Source organism: Lissotriton helveticus, chromosome 5_1 (genome assembly GCF_964261635.1).
Source record: "Lissotriton helveticus chromosome 5_1, aLisHel1.1, whole genome shotgun sequence".
NCBI classification, from domain to species: domain Eukaryota; kingdom Metazoa; phylum Chordata; class Amphibia; order Caudata; family Salamandridae; genus Lissotriton; species Lissotriton helveticus.
Genome location: NC_136065.1, coordinates 1,732,471,161 through 1,732,498,542, shown reverse-complemented (window position 1 = coordinate 1,732,498,542; position 27,382 = coordinate 1,732,471,161). Strand labels below are relative to the sequence as shown.

Here is a 27,382-nt window from a genome sequence, read left to right as displayed (position 1 = left end):
TATGGGGCATATTATCAAGGACTGCGTTAAAAATTATCGCCGGTTTAGCGGCAGTTTTCTGCCACTAAACCGGCGATAATGGGCTTGATAATATACCCTCGAGAATTCCCATAGAAGCCCATGTTCTGTGTGAACATGGGCTTCTAATGGAATTCTCCAGGGCATATTTTCAAGCCCATTATCGCCGTTTTAGCAGTATTTTTCTGCGGCTAAACCGGCGATAATTTTAACGCCGTCTTTGATAATATGCCCCCATATCACTAACCACCAACTTTACTCACAATACAAGAGACAAACAGAAGGCAACTGGTTCAAAGGGCACATTCACCAAATCTAATTAACTTTAAATACTCACACAGAGATCTACAAACATCTTATTGTCCTTACCAACTTCACTCTTTGAGCTCTCTCAACATTCACCACAACCCCAACTCCCCACTAATCTGCCTAAGCTGCCAGTGCTTTTAGCAACTGAAATTTCTATGGAGAAACCAAAACCTGGACTTCTCCATCTTCTGTTACCGGGCCCATCGGCCATCACGGTCTATGGTCTACGTGTAATCCAGCCTGAGGTCTGCTTATTTTTACAAGTGGAAGTGCTTCTTCAGTGATCAGCAAGGCTATGATAATGATGAGGGAGTGCAATTAGAATGAGTCTATGGTTGAAGGAATGGTTGGATGAGTGAATCCATGGACAATGGGTAAGTGGTGAATTGATGAAGGCATACAGGATGGGTTGAGGTGCTAATTGAGGCATGTAAATTACGTAAAGTAATGGCTAAGGCAATATCAGTGGGTGAGACAAAGGCAGTGTGTGAGGATAAGGGCTGTGCATGGGTGCACTGGAATGTTGCTCTCCCAGCGTGAACAACTGCATGAGGGGCAAGAGAAGTGAATTACAGGGTGTCTGAGCATTTACTGTTTTGAACTGGTATTTGTGACAAGCACTGGCAAAGCCAATTGGTCTCTGCAATCCGAGAGCAATAGGTGTTGTCAATGTTTATGCATTTGTGTAAGGTGCTATAATTAGGGGCAGTCCACAAAATAACACGGTCAAGTCACAGAAATATCAGGGGCACACTTTCTTTTTTGTTTCACACCGATTCTGGGTAGGAATAAGATCCAGAGTAAATAATATGCGTGCATTGCGCTGAATTGTGTTCTATGTTTTTTTAGGTTTTACACTGTTGAAGGCGTTTATAATATTTTAAGCACATACAAGATTGTGCAGGTTTTACTAAACTGCTCCTGGGTTTGTTCCTACACATTTGGGAGCTGTTGACAAACTGTAGGCAAATGAGCCCTATTTAAGTACAAAATAATTATCGCTGTTTGATTTTGTAGTTTATTTTACAAAGAAATTCACATTTGAAGACAAAACAAGAATAAAGCGGTACAGTACAGACATGAAGTGCTGAGGTGAAAATCAGTCATTGAAAATGTATATGATGCCATAGTGAACTACTGGACATATAGAACTGTTGTTGTGACAAAAGAGAGAAACATGGTAACGAAACTAATAATGAACTATTGAGAGGAAAATAAAGCTACATTGAAAATATAGCAGCAAAACACTTCAAGCAGAAAAATTAAAAGATGATATAAACTTGGCATTGGAAGCTGCTGTCTGTAGCAGTCGTTTTTGGAACACCGCACTTCCGGCTGTATGGCCAGTTACTGGCCTCAGAATACCAACTCTTAAACAGACGTAGAAATGCATAAGAAAAGTATGGGAACTGTGATGCTGCATGCAATGGGGGAGGGGTTAGTGAGTTTAAGGTGGGGCCAAATGTGTGTCTAAAAAACCCAAATATTCTGTATGTTTCTTTTGGTTTTTCACTGTCAGGAACCTACATATAAAATAAATTGCATCTTAAATGATAAATATATTTGAAAAAGCTGTTACTCTGGGAAATGCACTAAAGTACATTATAAAATCTCTATTAGGAAATGCCCCTTAGATGTCTGTGTGTAACCAGAGAGCCACAGCATAAAATCTTGGTTGGCTGAGTGGAGAATAGTGACTTGTGTATTTTTATTGCTACGAGGGCACAACCTGTGACAGGCAACAGTGTGAACATGTAAGTCATTACTCTAAACTTGTATTACACTCAGTATAGGATAGACTGCAACAAAATGAAGGTTTAAGGTACAATGCTCAGTCCAAAATATAGATTTTAGTAATACACAGACAGTACATAATGCAGTTTTTTACATAACTGTCCCTTCAACCCCTCTGTGGTAGTAAGCACTATATAAATACAATTATTAAAAGTACGAACATTCCGCCACTAGAGGCCAACCCTGATTACCACCGCGGAGGGATCCTGAGACTTTGGGGCAGTCCCAAACCTAGCGGTAGGGGTCTCCAGCTGATACCCCCTTGTGATAGCGCTCTATTCTGGGTCTTTTTGTAACCTGGGTATCATCTGCAAGGACGGGCCTGGACAACGCCTGACCTTAAGATGGTGCCTTTGCCTTTTAACTCAATTCAATTCAAAAATTCTTTATTTCGGCTTTGATGCCATAAAAGAACAATGCATACAATACAATGAATAAAAAAAGCAAAAAAACATTCCACTTTAGTTATTAAAATCATTAACTAAAACAGTACATTTCGTGTTAGAAGACAATCGGAGTACAAAAAACAATCTTAAAATCCTAGGATGGACCACTCACTAGTTCCAGAAAAAAAGTCAATTCTATTCCTGGAGAGAGCTCAATTACAGTTGATGCCCCAATTTTTTCCTTTGTAAGAAAATAGAATGTAAAAATCTGCTAACACGAAATGTTATTGGTTGCATTGTGTTTGTTGTCAAAATTCTCAGTGCCTGTGTACATGACCTCAGACCTAACAATAGGCATATTGGTTTAATCCATCTTTTCCTGGCCTGGACATACGCAGGGCAAAAAAAGAGGATATGTTGCTCGTTTTCTATCTGGTTTTGCTCACACATGGAGCAAATTTCATCAATAGCTAAGGATGATGGATCTAAATTTCTAGCCCAACGTGCCAAGGTTGTCTTTGTTAAAAGATTCCCATATCTAAATTTTAAAAACAAAGTTTTGGCAATTGGGGGCTCTATTTCATCCATAAAGGTCTCAAAGAGTGGGATGTCCTTAAAACTTAAGAAGTTTGAGACTAGAATCCCACCAGTTGTAGCACTTATAATCCTATTTGCTATGAAGGACCAGAAAGCCCTTTTTAGGATTAGTTTCGGGTTAGGGGGTAGGTGCTCAGGGTTCTCCCAGAATTGTTTCAAACCTATGTTACTAAACCAAGCTTTGACGTGCCTAAGCCATGGGATAACTTTTAGACTATCAAGCGCCATAATTTCTTTTAACCCGTCTCTATAATCTTGAAGTTCGGGAACATGCCATAGCCTAACCCAAAGCATTAAGGGTCGGATCAATACTTGGTGGTCAGTTCTTTTAAAGTTTAGGTCGAGTTGCAATGGTACTAGTGGAGTACCTCTCGGGACCCTTACCATGCTTCGCAAGAAGTTATTATCCAGGACACTTTGTGTCCTTTGACCCAGGCCCCCAAATTTCTGCGCCATATAGAACTGATGGTTGAACTTTAAATTTAAAAAGTTCAATTACTGGAGACACAGCTTTACTGGTACTCAGGCTATGTTCCCTGAGAATTGGTTTTACATTCTGGGCAAATGTCAGCTTGCTTTTTTCCATTTGTGCTCTCCAGGTAAAACTTGAATCAAGTGTCACCCCTAGATATGAAAAGTGGGGCACCGATTCCAGTTTTACTCCTTCCAGAGTTAAGCAGCCCTTATCTGGTTTAGTTGGATTTAGGGCCATACATTTAGTCTTTTCCCATTAATCTCCAACCCCTTGTTACTACAATATTCACTAAAGGTGTTCAATAGGGTCTGGAGGCCTTTTTTAGTTTGGGAAATAAGAATAGTGTCATCAACGAATAGTAGTGATGTTACCCTTTCACCGTTCAGTTTTGGGGAATCGTTATTACATCCCTCTAAATATAAAGGTATGTCGTTTACGAAAAGGGAAAAGAGCGTAGGGGCCAGAACGCAGCCCAGGCGAACACCACCCTCGATGGGGATTTTTTGAGTTAATTCGCCATTTGGACCCCATCTAATTCGGGCAAAATTCCCTACATGTAACTCTTTGATCTGAACTATTAAATTGTTTGGCAGACCTGCTGCACTCAGGGTTTTCCATAAAAGATTGCGAGGCACTAAATCAAATGCTGCCCTTAAATCAACAAACGCAACATATAAGTGACCCCTTTTAATCTTTACATATTTCCAGTAGAGGCAGCAAAATCTAAAAATCTGGTCTATTGTGCTGATTTTTGATCTGAACCCGGCTTGAAACTTAGTTAAAATTGTATTTTCCTCCAACCAATCACTCACACGTAATAGAATATGTCGTGAGTAAATTTTCTGGAGGATATCCATTAATCTAATTGGCCGGTAGTTGCAGGGGTCCATCCTATCTCTTTTTTTAAAAATTAAAACAATTTCAGCTCCCTTCCAACTTTCAGGGAATTCTAAGGTACGGGATAGCGTGTTGCACAAATGATTAATGTAAGGTGCCCATACTTTTAAGTCATGCTTGTATAAATCCCCCGGTATCTTATCGAGACCTGGGGCTTTGCCCGATTTTATTTGGCTTATTGCCAGCTCAGTTTCCCCTAATGTAAAAACAACATAGTCTATTGGTGTTTCATAGCTTGGAGCATTCGTGTCCATATGGGAATCCTCATATTTTTTGTATAGGTTGGTAAAGTGATTAATCCAAGTTTGCTCGACCAAAAAGACATCCTTAACCACTCTGCCTACATTGTTCCCATTTGCTACTAACCTCCAAAAGGCCACATTATCGCGCGATTTGGCGGCGAGCAGCAACTCGGCCCATTTATCTTCCTCCCAAGCTATTTTAGAAGCCCTCTGGACGAACTTGTAATTATTCCTTGCATTTTGAATGTCCAAGAGGGACTTAGACTTGACTGCCAATAAAAGTTCCCTTTTTGACTCTCTGCAGGATCTATCATACCAGGGCTTACTGTGGGACAGATTCTGAATCTTTTGCTGATTCTTTTTGGGCATTTTTGTAACTAATAATTTAAGATCAATAAAGAATTTTTGATGTATTAAGAAAAAAGAGGTTTTAGTTTCCTCATCAGGCGTTAAACCTAAATAGGGTCCGAAGGTCCCAGCAAAAAGTGTATAAATGTCACCAAGGATATCACTATGGTCCAATATAAAGGGCCATTTGAGTGATCTCCTATTGTTACTGATATGAATCTCGATGTTGTCACCGCTACTTTCCTCTGATGGAGGGAATTGAACTATATCATTAAACAGTGAAACATCTACTGTAAGGTTTAAAGGAAAATGGTCACTTTCCAGCCTCTCCATTACATCGAGGTCCAAAAGATACGACCAGGTGGGTATAGAGGCGATCACAAAATCTAAGTTACTTTTGCAGTTGGTCCTGCTAAAGGTTGGTTTCTTCGAATTATCGGACGGTAACCGTCCGTTACAAGCCCTCAGACAGTGCTCTGTGCATAGTTTATTCAATTGGAGAGCCAAAGTTGAACATTTTACTGATTTGGCATTCTCCAAAGTAGGGATTTTATTCGCCTGATCTTCCTCAACAAAAATATCACTAAGACCCAAGACTGGCTCAAAATTACAATTTAAATCGCCAGCCAAGATGATGAGATCCTCCCTGGGATCCAGTCCGCTTAGGAAGCGATCTAATTTAAGTAGGGTTTGTGATTCACTTGATGAGGGTGCGGGCCTATTATAGATGTTTATTAAAAATAGTTTTTTCCCTTTGCACGTTGTAATTTTTAATGCTAATATATCTAAGGAATTTGTGTCCACCACCTCGATATGTACCCTTAGTTTTACTTTCACCCAAATCAAAATTCCCCCCGAAGGCCTTCCACTTCTAGATGGGATCGCACCAATTCCATAAGTCTTGTTCCCCACTCTGTGTGGTGTATCGATTGCCCAAGTTTCCTGTAACATACAGAAATCAAAGGATTCAATAAAGCTCGCCCATACCGGATCCCTCAGATTTTTTGCGATTCCAGCTATGTTCCAGCAGACTAGTTTTACCGGATCCCCAAATCTAAATGGCGTCTCTGGGAGCACCCTTGGTGTTTCACCGGAACATACAGGATCCACAGTTTGTATTACCAAGGGTGTTACCTCAGGCGATAACTTTTTACTCAATTTGCTATGAGATTTACTAATACATTTGATTCTATACAACATTCTCTTGGATTAATTATGTCATTGGTTACAGGTTTATCCAATAAAAAGGGCTCAGAAATCGCCAATACTTCAGGTTCATTAATAACACCCTCCACAGTAGGATTCCTTTTTCCACTTTCCTCACCCCCCCGGCACAAGAAACATCAATCACAGTCATCTAGGCCGCTGAAAATGTCGAATCTATTAAAGGTTTCTAGGGGTGTAAATGGTTTAAGATGATCCATCCTTCTGTTCTGGGCGTTATGAGTTCTGACTGGTACATAGTTCCATCCGATGGTGTCTGGAACTGTCACAGGGTAGGGTACAAATTGCGAGTTCCTAGCATTCTGTATTACCGGAGGACACAATGCATATTGGCTATTCCCAACATTCTGCGTAGCAGAATGGCTAATTGGGTGGGTGCAGGTTATGTGCTGTGATGGTTGGTGCTGAGATGGAAACACCACTGACCTTGGATAAAAATACGTTAGTGGTCTAGGAACTATGGAGTTGTTGGAGCTGCCTGTCGGCCAATTTAATATAAATTGTACAGCATTTGGGTCCCTAAAATTCACAACCACCACATCGCCTTCAATGTCTTTGGGTCTACCTCCCAGCCATTGGAGACGTCGAACATGGACGATTTCGCCATTAATATGATTAGCAATTGGCCTGTATAGTCTGAGCCAATGCATAATCTTGTTTTTCAGTTGCGCGAAACCCTCCCGCTTGTTCTGTTCCAATACTGGCACCCTTGTTAGGACTACCACATAAGGTACTGCATCTGGTGGTAATTCTGGTAGTGGAGTCCTTCTAGGTTTCCCCCAGGTGTACCTGGTGTCCCCCACATCCCTTGATGGTCTCTCCAAAAATTGTATTAGCCATATTGTTAACAGTTTTACTTGTAATGGTAGATGGCAACTGGTCTGTTTTTTTTTGTGGAGGATGTTTGGGAGGTGGGTTTTGTTGGGTAATCACCATGGTCCCCGGGGGCTTTGAGGTGGTTGATTGTGAAGAAGGAATAGAGATAGGAACAGTTAACAATGGTTTGGATGGTAATATTATATTCTGTGCTGCATTATTTTGTACTAAACTAGGTGTTTTATTTGAAGCAGTATTAATTACAACATCCCTACTTCCCAAAGCATGCTCGATTTTGCACAGTCTACATTCTACTTCCATCAGCCTCTAGAATTGATGCTGAGTAATTTTTAATTAGATTTTCTATGTTGAGCAATGTTACAGGGCTCTGGTCCTCGTTGGGCACCATAACCACCACGCTAGTGTCCATACTGTCCTCTTTATCTTGAGGCAAGTTTGATAAGGAAGGAGATGTGATATGAATTCCTTCTATGGCTGCTTGTACAATGTTGGGTTTTTTGGCGATAATATTCGCCTTTTTCCCAAAGTCGGAACAACTCAGCTTGGGTTGTTGCAAATCCCCTCTTTTCCACCGTTTTTTATTCGGCGGAGGGCCATAAGTTCTAGGCAAAGGCATAGATTTTTTAGCCCTATTACAGATTATTTTAGCAGGAACCGGAGCAGGTGCCTTCGATGTGCCTGGAATACTCGTATCAATTATTATGGATTGGCCATTCGCGTCCGTCTTGGGGGAAATATTTAATATGGGCATGGTATCACTCACTTCAAAGAGCTGGCTATCCAATATATGTACCGTCTCATTAGCTATTAGATTAGTGTCGGTAGTTAAATTGGTAGGTAAGGATGCCAGTGATACTGACCTAGTTTTCATGCTTTCCACGGAGTGGCGGCGTTCTGCTCGCCGCTCCGCCAAAGCAGTTTCCTTAGTGACATCAGGGGTAGATTTTGTAAAATAGTTATCCAGAGTTCTGTTTAACAGTGCACCCTGTTTGTCTAACACAGATGGGTCTACGTTTGGCGTTATAGAGGACATTTATATCAAGTAACAAAAGTAATTTAACAAAAAAAAAGAAGCCTGATCCGAATCAATTTCAATAACGATGAAGTTAAGAATTAAAAATAAAGGGTTATGCCCAGTACGATCTCTTCGGTACTCTGAGGGTCTCAGAGGGTCCGCCCTTAGTCCGGGCTTCGCCCCGAGCTCCGTCCCGCGCGCGTCCCGCTGCGCGGAACGAACTGTCTGCTTTTAACCTCCCAGGCGGGTGGGCGTTGCCGCTGCGGGAAGAGGCTCCAGGTGTTGAAGATCGCCTCGCAGTCCCGCAGCGGTGTGGGCGGTGTGGGCGGTGTGGGCGGGTCCAGTTCTAGCAGCAGCCGTGGAGCGGGAGCCGCGACCAGAGAAGGACAAGGCAGAAGCCGGCAAAGTTTTGCCCCGATATGCGCCCAAACAGGTCAGATCAGCGTCGATGCCCCAGCACTGTGTAGCACCCGTGCAGCGAGTGCTGCAAGATTAAATCAGGGAGCCAGGCGGGAGGGCGTTGCCGCTGCGGGAAGAGGCTCCAGGTGTTGAAGATCGCCTCGCAGTCCCGCAGCGGTGTGGATGGTGCCTTTGCCTTTTAACCCCGTTCTGCCCGGAGCCTCGCCGGTTCTCTAGCGGCTGCCATTACCGGACGTCGAGCCCCCGGTTGGACTGCGCCTTGATAACATCAAAACATTAACCCCTATTCACACCTGGGTTCTGATCCGACTGTGGCTCGCTTCTCTCCTACTCCCTGTATGAACCTGTCCTTTTTCAGATAAACCCTGATCACTATACTGACAGCGGAGTCCGAGCAATTTGGCTGATGCCAGGTGGAGCTGCCTCGACAGCATAGAGGAGATCGGCCCTGATTCATCCCCTCTGCCGTCACCTACCCAGCCGGTCATTAGACATAGTTTCTCCTCGTCTCCCTGTTATGTCCCCCCCTCCCACCTACGAACTACCTTAACTTTGTTTTTCTGTCCTATGTTTAATCTATGCTCTTGTAGCAGATATAACTTGTAACTTGTAACTCACTGTTCCTCATGCAAAGCGCTCTGATACCTCCCGGTCTATCCAGTGCTATATAAAACTCAAATAAATTAATAAATAAAAATAATAAATACGTACTTCACAGATCATTTGTCAACTCTTTGCACTGCCACTCAAAAAGAATGAATCTTTGTCATCATAAAGCTTCAAGTGATTCAATCAGTTAAAGCCAGTATCGACTCCAAAGCATCACTTGCTTTTGAAGATTACTATTTACATTTGGAGAGCAACTCGTTGCCCACATTTGCTTTTCTTTCAGACAAGTAGGCACCCTGGCACGAAGGCTTGTTTAGCTGAATGCCCGGCTTCGGTATCACAGCACAGGACTCTCCCTGATTGATACTTTAGCTGAAGCATTGAATCAATTGGAATTAACAGTCCCGGGATGGTTGTCTTTTTATAACAAGCATTTGCAATGCAATAGGTCTCGCAGTTGTGAGATTCTAAGCTATTGGCATTGTAAATGACCTTGCCTTTTATTTATGTGTTTATAAAATCTGCAGTAATAAAAGGCAGTGCCATTTACAGTACCAATAGGTCAAAGTTTCTAAAATGCGAGACCTATTGCACTGCAAATGCTTATTGTGAAAGCGCAGCATGGGGTGCCTGTAAACAACAACAGAAGCCATGCTGCCCCTTTTTTCAAACGAGTCATATCTAACGAAAGGTCCGCAGCCGATATTTAATAAGTGTGATATAGGGTGCTTTTACCAAAAAAAGCATTTGTTTGTCAAGTTGATAAAAAATGATTTTTTTCCGTGAAAGAGCTCATGGCGCGCTGAATGTTGTAGGAAAGCATATAGTGCGTGCAGTAGGAGAAAAGCATTAAAGAAAATAGTGCTTACAGACGTAGCGAAGTAAAGGGACCAGTCCTCATGGGAGGTTACAAAAGACAAGGCGGTACTAAGGAGGGACTAACAAACTTATAAGTGAATCAGAAGTAGCATTTACGAACGACAACAACACAAGCCAATGACAAATATGGGCAGAGATCAGCATGGTATAGTGATTGTCTTTCTTTTATTTTGGTCAGCATCTTATCATTTTAAATACATTCAAAATATTTTTGGAGATGAGCGAGTAAACAAGCCATGAAATAAGCTTCGATAGCACATAAACCACAGATAAGAACCTCTCTCCTCAGCACAAAGAATTCAGATGGGGTGAAACCTTGCCATGTAGGGTCTACTCTCTACCTCTGCCAATTTAAAAGCAAGGATAGCTAGAAAGGCCATGCCCTTTGAACACAGGGCTCTGGAAAGAACATGCAGGAAACAAGCTGTTAGTGGCTTCACATTTGAGCCTTCTAAATCCTCCTTGTGAGTTTATTTGGGAGGCCGAGTGGTAACTACAGCTCACGGATATAATAAACTCTTTCATTAAGGAGGAATCTATGAACTATTGCTCTATCGTTCATGAATATAAACCAGAGTACACATCCACACGGCCATCTCATGCAGAAGGCTCAGCTTCCTGCCCACCATCTTGCCGGTGTAACACTTTGCAAAGGGAAGGCCGCGGGCTGGAAGTATGACTTCAGGGGCCCAGTGATTTAGGGTTCTGCGTCACGGAAGCATTAATAACCCTATGTGCAAGGAGCCTCAACAAAGTCGGCAGCCCTGACCCCATGTACCAAAGTGAAGGTCTCATTAGCAAAACAATGCACAGGTGATCCGCGCGCCTCTCCCGCCTCGGACATCTGAGGTAAAGCTGGACACGAGCAGGCGTCGAGCAGGCCAAGAACTGCAGAGGTAAAGAAGAGTTCGAGTCCGAGGGTTGAAAACTGGGGTTACCTTTCCACAAACTAGTATGCGTGGTTTATTATTGGACACAAAATGCAGCCACACAATATCATCAGACATATGTACATATGTATACATATGCTACGCGTTCAGCTTTATAATTGATATATTCCTGGATTTTCCTACTTTTTTTTTTTTTTTAAATGACATCCCACAAAGCCAAGAATGTTAGCGCTATAATAACCTACTTTACAGGCCAACTGCAACCACATGGATTTTCGGAACCCAGGTGGCTACATTTCGACAACGCTACTTGTAAAATGAAGCCCTATTTGACCCAAACATCTGGGCGTCAGAGCAGTGTGTGAGAGGCTGTCGAGTGCTATTCTGTAGCCTGTAAATAAAGTCTTGTGGGCCCTAGGCCCTCATGCTCGCAATCACTGACACAGACACACTGCATGGTGCAACTGGCCCAGAGCACGTGGGCTCGGCCTCTTTTATTGAAGCTGTGTCACCTGATCAGTGACATCAGTGGTGGGTGGGTGTTCGGTGTAATTACAGGGTTAGCACTAGAATGCTAACTGACTCTGGGCACTACATAGCCCTCTGCCAGGTAATCTACAACTCTTTCCAAGCACATAAGCAAAACATCCTCTGTAAAAACACACAGTCGTTTATTGAACATTTACAACGTTTACACCATCAAATATTAATGAAACTCCACATTTTAAGACGGAAGTGCAAACAAATAAATCGCCTTCAAGACTAGAACATCACAACACCGAGGACAAAAACAGAACTGTAGAATAGCAATACCAATGGGATCACAGTTCAGCGGGTCCGTCCCCGTCTGCTCTATTGAACCATCAATGTTTGTGTCCCAGGGGGCGCTTCACTCACAGCAGCAGCAGGGAGCCCTTCGACCACATGGGTGCAGGCCGGCAAGAGAGGCCCCTCGCTGGCCTCTGGGTGGGCCTCTGTCTGTGCTCCCGGCGGCCTTCGCAGGGATGGGGTCCTCCGCCTATCCTCGCCAGGCCTCTAGTCTGTGCTCAGGGGTTCTGCGGACATTGCATAGAAATAAACTGGACGGTTCCGAACATTGAGGAGAGACAGTGGCCCTTGGCTCCGGGGGCTATCTACCGGCCTGAGGGGTACTGGCTCAAACTAGCGTGGAGGGCATGGGAAAAACCTGGCATGATGTGTTCAGGCGGTCCACTGATGGGAGGGTCACGGGCCCAGCAAGGGCCACGGATAGACTACCAGCCCGAGGGGCACGGACAGTATGGGGATGCACGCCTCGGGGGTCTCCATGCACAACACTATCTCAGGTGCTGCTGGGACCTTACACCATCACCAAGGCCTTGTCGCACCCATGCTGCCCGTGGACTTCTGGAGCCCGAGTGTGGGGGAGGGGGCGCGGACCTTGACCCCCCTCGGGGCCCCTCTGGCACTGCGCTATCCCAAGTGAACCTCCGACCTTACCCCCACCCCAGGCCTCCTCGGACCCCGCACTGTCTGTGGTGTTCCCCGGAGCCGGCAGCGGCCCGTCAGCTCCTCGGACTCCTCACCGACTCCGCGGCTCCTCGGACCCTGCTTGGTGCTGAAGGTCCCTCGGATCCCGCAGCGCCGAGGGCCACAATCACTGCTTGAGCTCCAACGCCAAGACGTGCTGCGGCCAGCCAGTCCTGCCGCTCGTCTGTACCCTTCAGAAAAGGTAGCTCCCTGGCAGCCGCAGCCGGCCCACAGAGACCAGCGCAAGAATTTCGGAGCGGCGGGGTCCTGAAGGGGGTCCAGAAAGAGGACATGCACAGCCCCCAACGCTGAAACAGAAGGAGCGTGCCGTGGCCACAGCCAGAGCATAGACTGCCGGCCACGCAGAAGAGCAAGGGGGGAATGGAGACCAGCACAAGAAACCCCGAGGGGAGCCCCACAGTCTGGAAGAGCCCGGATGAGAAGGGGGAGCTTCAGAGAGAGGTAGGAAAGAGAGGGTGGGCACAAGAAGAGGAAAAGGAGGAGAGAAGAGACATATAGGGAGGAGAGGACGGATAGGAGGTAAATAGTGGAGCCAAGGGGAGAAGGGAGGAGAGCAAGCACGGTTGGCGAGGTAACAGGAGCAAGAAAGGAAAGGATGATGGGAAACTGGGGAGGGGACACGAGGGAGAGGAGGGGAGCTTGAAACGAGGACAGAGGGGTTGTGTGACGTAGACTTTTCTCTTCCTCCGACTTCCTTCTGCTGTAAAAGGTTTCTAATCTTTATGGGGCAGGCCCCATAAAGATAACAAATCTTTTACAGCACAAGGAAGTCAAGTAAGCCAGTCTGAAAATGACGGTGATTAGAGAGAAAGAAGAATGTCACTGGGACCTCTCCTCCAATGGCTGGCCACCGTTTAGGACGCCAGCCAATGGAGAAGAGGGGCGGGGCTTAACCTCGCTATTGAAAGTTCCTCTATCTCATTAATTCTCACCAGCTCTACTGCGCATGTGCGCAGTCTTTCACAGGCTGAGACCTGAAAAGAGGCAGGAGTCATGGTGAAGAAAACACATCTTGTTTTCGGTTTATCCAAAAAGACATTTTTGAATGGCACACTATAGATAAAGACATTATTTCTTCGCAGCCATGACCATCTGTTTCTCAATCTCAATATTTCCTCCGCATTGATTCCTCAAGTGAAAACATGTGCGAATCATGAAATGCAGTTTGGTGCACATGCTTTTTAGTGCCCCAAATGATCTAACAAAATCATACACTTCACGGGTACTTTTAAAAATACACAATGACTTTGTTTGCTTTCTCCCTCCTTTTTCAAAAATGGTCAGCAATAATAAACCCATAGCATGGTACAATACCGCGGAAAAAATGCAGAACTAATGAAGGCTAAACTGTCTGAATACGCTCAACATAAAAGGAGAACTTCAAATAAAACAAGTGATAACGCGGCGCTGCCTCTTATCTTTACGAAGAGCTCCACTTGGGCCTGCACCTCCGACATGCTGGCCAAAATGAGGGGAACTGGTGCAGGGAGGAAGGGGCCATCTAGATTGTCCTCTTCTGACCGTCCTGCCCCTTGGGGTGCCCCTGAACCTCAGTGTATGCTGCCAGCACCTGCGGCTTTAAAGTTGGCTTCAAAGGGAACGATTCTGTGCTGGAAGCGCTCACACACCCAGGAAAGAGCAGAGGCAGGCCAGCGCACTGCTGGCAGGAGTGAGACACTCTGAGTGAAGCCAGCTCGCCACTCCCACGGAGACTCGGCCCGGTGGAGCGAAGAACACTCCAGACTCCACGAGTGGACGAAATATAGAGAAAGGTTCCAGAGTGCTGTGCTACCAAGTGCGTCCTGGTCCTGTCCGGGCGTGAGAGGAGGCAACAACAAAGTAGTCCCTACATTGGAAGATACTGTCCTGCAAAGTAAGGTAACTATAGTTGGTCGATGCTGCTTCCTCCTAAAACGGAAGAAAACGGAAGTGACACATCAGCCCACCAGCCAATAATGAGGGAGATAAAAAAAGCAATGCCAGATTTAAACCAATGGCAAGGGACAAAACAAAATAAAACACATTGGAGTTTCACCCTTAATACTAATTACTTGATTCCTCATAGAGGCAGCACATCCGCTGCTCTTCCGAGACCTAAAAAGTAAAGGAACAGTTTTTTATAAATCAGAAAAGTCCCAATGAATAAATAAATATTAAGAAGCATTGTCTCACATTTGTCACAGAAGGTTTGACAAAGAAAGCAGAGGCTAGCTTGTTTCTCGTCCTGGGTCATCATTACAGCATTATACATTGTGACCTTGGTTCTTAGTCAAACAGCCTGCCTCTCCCTGATCCTCCAGCAGAGATAGCTTATCGGCAACATCTAATCAACAAAGCTTTCCTCGGCCCTGTTTTATGCACCCTGTTTAAACTTAAAAACAAGCACTGCACACTATACTAAAAGCAGAACCATGGGCATGTGCAAAGTAACATCGAGGTGTGGAAGACTTGAGGAAGGTGCCAGGAGAGAACAACAACTGGAGGTGGGGGGGATGGAGGAGAGTTAAACAATGAAGGAAGATCGGATAGGGTGCAAACAATGATGGGAGGCAACATGTCACTTCGTTGAAGATGATGAAACGGTGCGGTTTGGTATGAGGATAGATAGACTTTGTGGGCTAAGAGGCTTCTTTGTATTCAAGGCGGTATCTCTTTAGGCTGTCGCAAAGTTTGTGCTTTTAAAACGAAACAGAAAAACAGCAAACCACTTTTTTTAAATGTATTTTTATATATTTTTACAGAACAGTGAGCCAAACATCATAAAAAGATATAACGACATACAAGCATATGATATAGTATGAGATGTTTACACCCAGTGCAGTATGATATACTTAACAATGATGGGCATCTATAAGTGTCCTTATATGCATTACATAGCGGACCAGGATCGTTAAAATAAGTCTCTAATGGTATGTCAACACAGATTACTCTCAGCATTCTCGCCTGCATCAGGAGTTCAGTTGAACAGATGACCGTCTATCAAAGCAATCAATATTCAGTACAATTATATCCTAACAAAAAACTATTACCCAGCCCCCCACCCTCCCTGCGTGTTCGGTCCTCAATTTCCAACAGCAGTATTTGCGTATCAATCGTGTTCACAGGTGTGTGTAAATCGGTTCCAAGGTCTGACATATTTAAACTGCACAGTCTTGCCTTCTTACCCAGAATAGCACACAGATAATATGAGGTGACCAATTGTTCCATAACCGTGGATCAAGCTCCCACTTGACAGACCCAACACATTTTAGTAGTACAAATTGTATCGCAGTGTATTCCTTTAGCATCGCATACCAGCTCAGCGAAATCTGTGTTTTTCGAAGGCCTATGCATTCCTCCCTTTTCAGTTCAGCCCCCTCTGTGCTACCCCATCTCAGCATTTCTGAGTACCATTCCTGTAGGGACAGGACCCTAGTGGTGTTCCATCGTGTAGTTATGGCCTTCTTAGCTAGTAGGAGCGCAAGGTTAGCAAATCGCGATACAGGGTTCCCTTTCTTTTCTCGGGGTCCGAGACCCAGTATGCAGTATTCCAAGGAGTCATTCTGGCGTATTGGCGCTATCGTCATCAATATTTTGCATACCGTCGCCCAGTAATGTCCCAGCCTAGGGCAAGACCATACCATGTGCACCAGCCCCGCATGGGGTGCGTGGCAGCGCGGGCAGTCATCAGCCACCCCCTGAAACATAGCGCTCAGTCTGTGGGGGGTTAAGTACGCCCTGTGTAACAACATCAATTGAATATATTTAAATTTGGGATTATGAGAGACCTTCTTGGGGAACCCCAATATAGTGTCCCATTCCTTGGCTGTAAATGCACGGCCCACATCCCCTTCCACTTGTCACGGAGCGGCTGCAATGAGATCGCTCTCTCAGTTCGAGCCCCATTGCCCATTAGGTATTGCATGGTAAGTAGTGTGTTCGTGGGTGGTTCAGTATCTTTGGGCACCCATGTGGTGCGTATTTATATCTGGAAATATGTGCGTGTAATAGAAACAACGTATCGGGGCACCATGTATGCGTGAAAATGTTTCACGTGACATTAGTGCACCCTCTGGAAAAAGTCTCCCAATGTGGTGGTGATGCCCGCCCCAGTCCATGCCTGCAAGGCACGATTGGAGGTTAGCCCTGAACGTGTGGGGATACCCAGCAGCGCAATGGTGGGGGCATCCGGTGTCATCCATCCAGTGTACCTTATCGCACTCCGCCAATATGCAATAGCCAATTTCAGTAAGTGAGGTGTCGACGTCGGTAGGGGGGGCGTGGTAACAAGAGTCTATGAATGATCCCCTTGTCCCTATCTCGCAACGACATGTCCAGTTCATGCAAATTGCATCCTGCAAGCCAATATGCCAGCCACTGCAGTTGGCTGGCATAGCAGTACGCACGCAGATCCGTCTACGCCCTGTACCCCATATTAGGTCTCTCACCAGAAAGTTCAACATTTTAAATATCCTCGTGCGGACAGGTAACGGTAGGTTGGTAAAGAAGTAAAGGAGCTGTGGCAATAGTACCATTTTCGTGATGACCACTCTGCCCGCCATCGATAGGGGTAGTGATACCCAAAACTGAATTTGGAATTTGGGAGCGGTAATCGCACGCCCTAGATTGCCATACAGGAGGTCCGAGTTTTTTCGATAAATTTGGATCCCGAGATATTTACAGGTATCAGGTGCTATGTGAAAGGCCCAGGGACCGAATTGAGGTGTCCACTCCTCTCGGCGCTGTCAAAGAAATATGCGTACGACTTGACAGCATTAATAGCCAGGCCAGAAAGGCCTTGGAATGACTAAAAAATGAGAGGCATTGGATGAGGCAAGGACATGTCCTTGATGTAAACAATGAGATCATCCGCATACGCTGAGACAGTATGGGACGTATGACCACGCGTTATTCCCGACAGGTCGTGAAAGTACGGAGTCTATGCAGGAGTGGCTCCAACGCTAGGATGAACGACAACGGTGACAAGGGGCAGCTCTGTCTTGTCCCCCGAGCCACCACATATTGCACTGAGATGTGCCAAGCCGTGTGTGCCCATGCCGTGGGATTCGTTTACAACAGGCGAACCCATGGTGTATTCCACAGGTATATCAAAACGTGCGAGTTCAGAGAACATATAATCCCAACGTAAAGAGTCAAAGGCCTGCCTCAAGTCAATTGATATGCAGCCTTTCGTAGTTCTCGTGCCGCGTGTTCCTAGCATAACTTGGTGCAACTGTCTGATGTTGAGTGCTGTGTTCCTACCAGGGACAAACCCACACTGATCGGAATGTATTAGCGCGGTAATAAACTGATTAAGGTGAGCGGCCAACAACTTACTCACGATTTTATAGCCCGTATTGAGGAGTGACAAGGGTCTATAGCTCGAAATAAGCAAAGCATCCCTCCCGGGTTTTAATAGTGAAACCACCAACGCTTGCAACGTAGTAGTGGGGAGCCCACCTCCCTCTAATGATTTGTGATAAAGACTTTGCAGATGAGGGGTTAGCAAATCGGCGTACATCGCGTAAAAATCGACCGGTAGGCCATCATTCCCTGGGGTCTGATTATGTGGTAAGGCCTTAATCGCCTGTCGTATTTCCGCTCCTGGTATTGGTCGGAGTAAGTGGTCACGTTGGTGCTGTGTAAGTTGGGGGAAGCATAAACCATCAAAGAATGAGTCAAAGTCAGTGTCAGTATGTTCGGGCAACGGGCTGTATAGGCGTTCATAGTAGTCCTTAAATGCGGTATTGATGTCTAATTGTGTGTTTACGACCACATCTACATTGTTCCAAAGCTCTAATATGGGCGTGGGTAGGGGGGGCATTTCGGACCAATCGTGCCAGTAGTGGTCCTGACTTGTCAGCTTGTGTGGGTTGCTTTTGCATGTACAACCGGTAATCAACAACAAGTAGCTCCTCAAGTAGCTCCGCGTATTGAACGTTAGCCTCCCGTAGCAGTATCAATTGTTCATTTATCCCTGCAGCCCTCAGCGCGGCTAGGCGACCTTCTATCTCCGTAAGTCACTCTATAAGAGCAAGTTGCTCTCCTGTCTTGGTGCTAATTGCCACTCCTCTGATAACGGTTTTAAAGGCATCCCCCTCGATTTGTCGGGAGCTGGCAGACCCCTTATTCTCAGAGAAATAATGTACTATCGCCTCTGAGAGGGCATTGTGGAAGACCTGATTTTCCAGCATCTCAGGTTGTAGTTTCCATGTGGTCAGACAGTGTTTTTCCCATGTGGAGCACCGAAGTAATGTACCCCAACAGGGCGCCGGAACACAGGAACCAATCTATCCGAGTGTGTAGTCTGTGTGGCGGCGAAGAAAAGGAGTATTTCCTGTGCCCAGGGTGTGTTGCCCTCCATGCGTCATGTAGTTCCCAACCCTCTGTCCAACCCCTAAGCGCATCCGATTGTTTCTTGCTTTCAGTAACATGTAACAGGGGGTGAGACTTGTCTAAGTCAACATCTAACACTGCATTGAAGTCGTCCCCTATCACCCAGGGATATGTAGCCCATTCTGTCAAGGCTGTGCCCAGTGTAGTAAGGTATTTATCCTGGTCCATGTTTGGTGCATATGTACAGCCCAATCACCACGTGAGTCCCATCCAACAAGCTATGGAGCAGTACATATCTACCGTTCACGCCTATTTTCTGCTCAAGGAGCTTGAAAGGGACAGTATTTCGCATCCAAGCTGCCGCCCCCCCTGGAGAAAGCTGAAAATGTTGTAGCAAATAGTTGCCCTCTCCATTTTTTCTTCAATTTGGCTACCTCATCCACATTAAGATGAGTTTCTTACAAATAGGCTATAGCAACCTTCCTTCTAGTAAGTTGCGCCAAAACCCGGTGTCTTTTGTGTATTGAGCCTAGTCCCCTCAAGTTCCATGTGCAGTAGGTGTATGTACTATATGATGCCATCGCGATGCAGAAAGCATAATTGCAATGTGACAAAACAACAGAAGGCCAAACATGAAACAAAAGTCCAACATGGACTCCAAACAATAAATGCGTCATCGCAGTCGCCTGGGGGTTGGAGGCCTGAACTGCGTCAGTTCGTAAAAACAACATGAAGGACAGTAGAGTTTGTCTTGGTAACATTAACACACTTCCCTATAAAGCATATGAGCCCTGGACCCACAAAACAGTCATCAACAGCAATACTTATAGTGCTTGTTCTTTGTATACATTACCCCTCCTGTTGGACCTGGCCCTTTTTTGCAGGTTCACCCCGAAACTTTTTGCTTTTTCCTGGCCTGTTTCTGTAACCTGGTGGTGGTGATTTTAGGCCTCTGCGCACCTTTTCACTGTGGTACAGTGTAAAGTGCGTGAGCTCTCTGTGTATGTGTGTAAGTGACCTGCCCTCCCATAGGAATGCATGGGGAATATGTGTGACCATGGTAGTTCCTGATGTGTGGGGAGTGCAGGGTCGAGTTTGGTATGTGCGAACTTGTGAGATTGAATGTGGCGCAATGATGTATGCGGCATGGATGTGTCTAATGTGAAAGTGCCACTTCTAGACATGGGTGTACGTGTGTAGTGAGTGTGCTGGCACGTGATTGGCTGGAGCTGGCTGGTGAGCCTGGCTCCAAGAGTCTGGAGGGGTCTGCCCCGGTGGTGAGTGGAGAGATTAGCATGCTGATGTGAGGGAGGGGTGCACCTGGGACCTGAATAGGGCTGGGCTTTCCCCACACAATGCTGGCTCCGCCCCCTGTGCTGCGACTGATGACCCTAGCCTGACTAGTGAATGGGAGGGGTGGTTGAGCACATCAAGAGTGCTCCCAAACCAGCTGCGCCTGGTTTTGCCCCCACCCTGCACCTTTAGACAAATGATTGTGCTGTATGAAAAGGGTGCTGTGACACCCTGAAGATGTTCTTGTTTTTTCTAACTTGAAACAACCAGGGGCGTGCTGCTGCTGGGGCCCAGGGGAAGATTTGCCTCCCTGGGCCCTGCCCAGCCCCTGGATGCAGGAGGACTCTTCTTTGTTGGGAGCTGTTTTGCTCCATTTTTATTCCTCCTGGACTGCTGGAACCCTTTTGCTTATGTCCCTATTTAAAAGACTGTGGGGACTATGTACTTTACTCCTGGCCCCTGGATCTTGGCATCCTCTAGCGCTATTGGAAGCGCTATCTTTTTATGGTCCGGCCGAGGAGGGCGTGGGCCGCGCTGTGCGTTGCTGCACTTTGTACTGAGGAGAGGCTCCCATCCCGGGATGCCCCTGGGATGGCGCGATCGGACGGGTGCCCAGCTCGCTTAGTTTCATAATTATCACGGGTGCCACCCCGCTTTCTATTTTGCTGTTATTTATCCTGAGGGAGCCTACCCCTCATTGCAGCCAGAGAGCCCAGGAATCGCCGCCGCAGCGGCCCGCCTGGTTGTGGTGGGGCCTACGACGGAAGCAGAAGTGCGGCGGGAAGTGCGGTGTAGAGAGAGGAGGTCTGGAGCCTACCCCGCCTCCTCGAGTGCCGGTGAGCTGGCTGCGGGGCTCCCATGCGGAGGGGAGAGCCCCGCGATGGCGTCAGACGAGGGCGTAGAGCGTCCTGCACCCTACGAGCAGACCGGGAGAAGTGAGGCTGGTCTCCGTAACAAAGACGGAGGAGACGGAGCCTGCCCTTGTCCTCGCGCCACGAAGAGAAGTCGCGGCACGAGGAGGACCACCCCTGAGCAGCCCGTTGAGTAAACAAGGGCAGGGGGTGCCGTATGGCGGAGTGTTGGTGCCTGCGTAAGGCACAGCGGGTGTCTTGGTGCATTTAGGGCGGCCCCGGATGACAGTGGGCCACCCCAACATTTTGGTTAATGATTCCGCCGAGCCTCAGATGGCTCCAACGAGGGGCATCATTGTTTTAGAGCCCCGAGAGGCTCCTGGGGGCAGTTGTACTTTGGAGCCCCGAGGCTTGCAGGGGCCATTGTGATCACGAGTCCCCAGAGGGGGAACTCCAACGTCTGGGCAGCATTATTGTTCTTGAGCCCACGAGGCTCAAGAGGCCACAGTTGTTTTGGTTTCAGAGTCCGTGAGGCTCCAGCGTGACCTGGGGGCAAAGTTACTTGTAGAGCCTGCGGGGCTCCAACGGTTAGGCAATTGTTTTCTAGAGCCAGAGGGCTCCAACAATGGGCATGTTTATTCATAGAGCCTAGGTGGCTCCCACAGGTTGCCTGTCTGTTTGTTCCTAGTACCTAGGGAGCTACCCCCATTTTAGAGCAAAATGGATGTCCAGAGCCAAGAAGGCTCCAACAGTTGGCGTAGTCCTGTTCTAGGGTCAGTGAGGACCCTGTTCGCAGTTTTGTTGTTTCCCAGCTGCTCAGCAATTAGTGGGCAGCTGCACCGTTTAGGCGCAAAGGTAGAGAGAGTCCCTGTGTGGGACGGAGATGGCACAGGGGTGCCAGTCCTTCTACAGCTGCGCAGCACTTAGTGCCAGCTGCAACGTTTAGGCCCTGTTACTGTTCCCAGCTGCCCAGCACATAGTGGGCAGCTGCAACGTTTAGGTTTGCGCCAGTGGCACACCCCTGACTGGCGCTGCATTGGCAGCGCGCCCTGACATTCTGAACACAGGGCATTTGAGCCCCTTCTTGAGATGGCCATTTGGCCAGGGGGCTGGTATGTGGGTAGGGCGCAAGGCCCTAATGTGATTTCTGCGCAATGTGATTTTAACTATGTTTAAAATGGTAATTGCCTTATGTGATTTTTGCGCAATGTGATGTTACTGTGATTATGAGGTTATTTTACCTATGTGGGTTTACGTCAGTGAGAGTTTACTTCACAGTGAGGTACGCCCCTAAATGTGATTTATTCTTAGGAGGCAGAGTCTAATGTTTTAGACTAGTGAGGAGATTGCCTACTGTATTTTTACTGGCTAGGCCTAAATGTGATTGCTGCGTAATGTGCTTTGCCTTTATGCTTGTGTTATATTTCAAAAGGTGCTCATGCTTAGAAGTTTGCTTTGCCTAGTATGTTATACTAGAGAGGTTATGTGTCCATGCGTGATCTATGCCTATGGTTATTAGTATTGCGTAGTGTGTACCTACCTGTTACCAGTGGTTACTGGTTTTGATCTATAATTGTGATTTAGTGTGACAGTTATTCTAAGTGCTAGTTCTACTAAGAGCTGATTTTGACAGTGGCCCACGTGGCCCTGTCCTGGTGTAAATAATCCCTTGTGAATATGGCCCGTGCCAGTTGGCACAATGTATATTGTGTGATTACTATCTGATGTGTTTTGACAATACAAAAGTTATTTTTATATAACCTTGTGTGGAGTTCCTTTTGTGGTGTGCCTAGGATGTTGTTGCTGTTGTGTGCGTGCGCAAATGCTTTACACATTGCCTCCGGGATAAGCCTGTCTGCTCGTGCCAAGCTACCAAGGGGGTGAGCAGGGGTTATCTTGGCATGTGACTCCCTTGCCCTGACTGGAAAAGTGGTTTCTGCCTGGCTTTGGCGCAAGCCTTGGCCAACCAGAAATCCCAGTTCTAACACCTCCCGGATATCTCGGATCACAATTTTAGAAGACCCTGGCAACTGTAGCTGTAATCGAGAGGAACAACATTATTCTGGTCTCAGAGTCAGAGAGCGATGAGTGTTCCGGAGACATCGCAGCCTGGGCATCATGAGCTGCCAAAGCCGCTGCCGTAAGGAGTGCATCTTTCTGGCTGGTCGTAATCTGTTCCGAGGTGGGGCCAAAGTTCATGGTGATGACAGTAGTACCATGCCCCGATCGGGGTAGTCCAGTCATTCATATCGGGGAGGCACAACGTATTTGTCCTGACGGTAGTGAAGTCTGAGAAGCCTCCGGTGTAAAAGTTATTTCAAGCCAGTCCGCCACTTCCTCAGGGTTTTAAAAACAAATATGATTTATGACCGTAGACAACTTTCAGTCTAGCCGGGAATAGCAGTGCATATTATAAGTTGCGTTCGTGTAGGCTTTTCTTTACTCCCAAAAAAGTAGCTCTAGCCTTCTGGACCGCCGGGGTAAAATCCGGGTAAAGTGAAATTGTCACAGGGGCGTTCTCTCTGGCTGCTCGGAGGATAGTGTTGCGGTCCTTGTAGTGTAGAATGCATGCTATCATCGGACGAGGTGGCGCGCCCGGTTGGGGGGGTCTGGAGGGCACCTGGTGTGCTCTCTCCACACTGTACAGGGATGTTAGGCATTCCATCGCAACATGGTTCCTCAGCCAGTCCTCCACAAACTGGGTAGGGTTGGATCCCTCGCTGTGCTCCGGTATACCAATGATGGAAACGCTATTGCGGCGGGACCTCCCTTCCGCATCGTCGACCCTGTCCTGTATGCCCCTCAATTGTTGCTGGAATTGTTCAAGTTGAGTGGAGTGCATAGTCTGCTGGGGTATGAGGTCATCCAGTGCCTATTTGTTCAATTTGACCTTGTCAGACAGCTTTTTGTGGTCCGCCTGTAGTAGGCTGAGATTTGTGGACATCGTGCCCATGCGTGTCTCCAGCACCGTTTGCGAGTCAGGTATTTCTTTCAAGATTAAATCCAGTTTAGCGTTGTTTGGGTCTGTGCCAGTAGGAGGTATCAGATCATTGTCTGAAGCATTAGAGGGGTCACTACCAAATGTGAGTTGCGTTTCGCCATCCGCGGCGGAGCCCACTTGTTTGTTCCTGTTGCGACCCATCACACCACGGCGTCCTCCTGTCCATCTCTGCCCCAGGATTGGTTCTTGGGGGGCTCTAGGGCACCACCCCGCTCCACTAACACTCCCAGAGAAGCGCAGAGCTATGGCGGGCACAAAGTACTCCCAAAGGCGCAGGTTCCTCAAACTGTAAGTAGTCAGCCTACGCAGATCTGTGGCTACCCACTCCCGGTGGACACCATCAGGGCTGTCAGTCTCCGCATCACCAGCAACTATCAGGACAGTCTCAGCGGTAAGAGCACTATCGCACTTTCAATTCAATTGTGTGTCCTTTCCCACTTCCAGGCAAGGCCGTAGGCGGAGAATGTCACCGCGCTCAGCTCGTGTGGGCATTAAACATGGCGGGCAGGGGCGCAGATGCTCCCAGGCTGACCTTCCAGCAGCGTGTCAGCACAATGATGATCTAGTATATGTCTCTAAGGTGGGGGCAGCATGTATAGCACCACAAGACATTGCTATGTAGGGGGCAATCCTCACATGCAGCAGCAGGCCCGGTTCTAGCGGGTGGGCCGGGTGGGCCAGGCCCACCCAAACATGATCCTTGGCCCTGGCAGTGAGGGCTTGAAGGCAGGCGCGCAATGCCTTTGGGATCAAAGTGCTTCAAACCTCCTCCATCGTGTTTGCGCCCGGGCTGAGACAGCTTCCCGGAGCGCACACACAGAGACAGTTTTAGAGATTATCGCAGCCACATCAGAGTACTTCACAGGTCTTTACAAGACCATGTACATGTTAAAGAGGCTTTGTTTACTTTTTTCACCTCTTCCTCTCCGCGGCGAAAGGTAATAAATCATTTCTTTGACAAACCTTTGGACATACCTTTGGTAACCTTTGCCTACTGTCCTGTTGCTGTGATATTTCTGTTTCTACGCAGCACAGGAGCAAAGAAGTTTGTTTAATTCTATTCACCTTTCCTGACCCCTGCAGTGGCTTATCACATAAGGCTGTGACACAAAGTCTGACTAATGGAGTAGGTAGGAGAATGTGCTACTACATTTTTTTCTTTTTTTAAATCTGCACAGGCCAAGCTTCGTGTGTGCTTCATTTAAACAGTTCTTATCATGGTCAATGCAGGACAACAATAATAATACAGAATGCCCAGATAACGCTGGTGATTAATGATCCTGCTGGACAGCAATCATTTATCTGTTGGTAGTTTTTAAATGCTGATGAACTGTATTTTATGTGGATAACTCCAGGGCTTTAAGTAAGATGAAAAAACTGGGGGGGGTCTCTCAAAGGGGCGTGGTCAATGTATTTGAGGACGTGGCTTAAAAACAGTATGTTAAAAATCTGTGTTTAGCAGTTTGCGGTCCGACTTGTATTTTGCTGTTTCTGTCATTGCATACAGGTATATGATGCAACAAGTAACATCCTACCTACAAGTCAGGACTATTGGCTTTGTCAATGGTTGTTAGTTGCATAAGATAACAGCAACTATGGCTTGTATATAATATTGCAAAAGCTTCCACTTAAAGCACTGGTGACATCACAACAATGTTGCTGCTCCCAAGTTTCAAAAGGAGAAGGAAAATCCAGAGAGAAAATGACTCTCTTTAAAGGATTTCCCTTCCCCCTACAATGCTCACCTGGCATGAAGTCATGCCGTAACTTTACACATGTGAGTAGTGTGAACAGGGTACACCGATGTGCCTGCTGTCTCGAAACGGGTCTCTATCAGTCTCTGTTTTGTGCCTTGGCACTTTTTTCTGGACTGCAGTGACAGCAGACTGCTGTCACTGCAGTTCGGAAAAAAACGGACTACCTGTGCCAGTGCTCAAAACAGAGCTTGATAAAGACCCGTTTCGAGACCCCCTTAAAAAAAACTGCTGGTGATCAGACCCAGTGAGACCCGGCCCACTTAAAGTCCTGGATAGCTCAGTGCATTACTGCCTTTGTCACAGAGATCCTTGTGTTACTTGCAGTTCAGAAGTTGCAATCCTACCATGGGACTGTAACCAATGAACTGTCTTCAAAGAGCTGAATACAAGCATGAATGGTAGAGTTAGAACTTCGCTTTTTTGTTTTGTGATATAGTTCGAACTTCCCAAGTCTTTCATTATTCTAATGTTGCTAAAATGAATATGTTTGGGCAGATATACATTTTCATCAGTAAAGCTGACCCCATGGAATATTCTTTAAATCCTAAGGTTGTGTTTCCCCAGACCTAACCCTTTTAAAATATCCTGCCCACCAGTATGAATGACATCATTCATACACCTTGTAATCCTCATTGACTTATATGACATTCCCTATAGACTGATTTACATACTAGTATGATTCATTGTCCCTGTATAATGTGTGCGTGGTGTAAAGTAGTGACACACACTACACTGATATAAGTAGCGCTATACAACAAATGAAATACATAAGAGAGAGGGGCTACGTAAAGATAAGGCGCACTGTTGGACAGGAACAGTGAGGGAATCCGAGGAGGAGATAGTGGGAGGGGCTACGGAGAGATGAGGGGCAATGTTGGACGGTGGCAGTGAGGGAATCCGAGGAGGAGGTAGTGGGAGGGGCTATGGAGCGATGAGGGGCACTGGTGGAGGGTGGCAGTGAGGGAATCCGAGGAGGAGGTAGTGGGAGGGGCTACGGAGAGATGAGGGGCACTGGTGGAGGGTGGTAGAGAGGGAATCCGAGGAAGAGGTCATGGGGTGGAGGGGGAGTTAGGGAAAGATGAGGGGCACCGGTGGAGGGTGGGAGTAAAGGTATTTACGGGAAAAGAGGCTATTGGTGCGCGCCAAAAAAGACTTTCGCATCAGCGCTGAAACCGGCATTTCTGTTTTTGTTTATTTAATTAGCAGTTGGGTCATAAGGTCTACTGTGGAACATACTTTAAAGTGTGTGCTAATTATATTTACTACTATATTCAATGTTTTAAGTTTGAAGGTGATTTTACTAATGTTTTTACAAGGAAAAATGAAAGTGGAGCCCGATGGTGCCTGATATGGGGCTAGGGCCCAAGGTCAGCTGTGAGGTGCACTGGAGAGGAGTAGTGGATAATCAAGCCTGTAAGGGAGTTCACAGTAGAGTCTGTGGTCAGGTGGTTGAAGTAATAAAGAGGGATTCTCCCTGACGGCTCGCACAGAGGGAGCCAGAGAAGTGTCACTTGGCTGATACTCCCACCTCAGAAATTTCCTCTTCCCATCAAAGGGACATTACATGGAAATAACACTTTTTGAGAGTGATCACATTTAGAAAGAGATTTAGGAAAGAGTGTGTTTTACTGGGCCTTGTAAGACTAAGAAGAGATAAAGGAGGGCCCTGAAGCAGGCCTGCCTAGACATATATGC

The 27,382-nt window shown here is 46.6% G+C and overlaps 1 protein-coding gene across 7 annotated transcripts in view; it reads right to left on the bottom strand.

The window, feature by feature from the left end:
* The window catches only part of LOC144753804 (uncharacterized), a 2,685,544-nt gene that overhangs the window by 776,122 nt on the left and 1,882,040 nt on the right, over nucleotides 1-27,382 (bottom strand). The window lies entirely within an intron of this gene.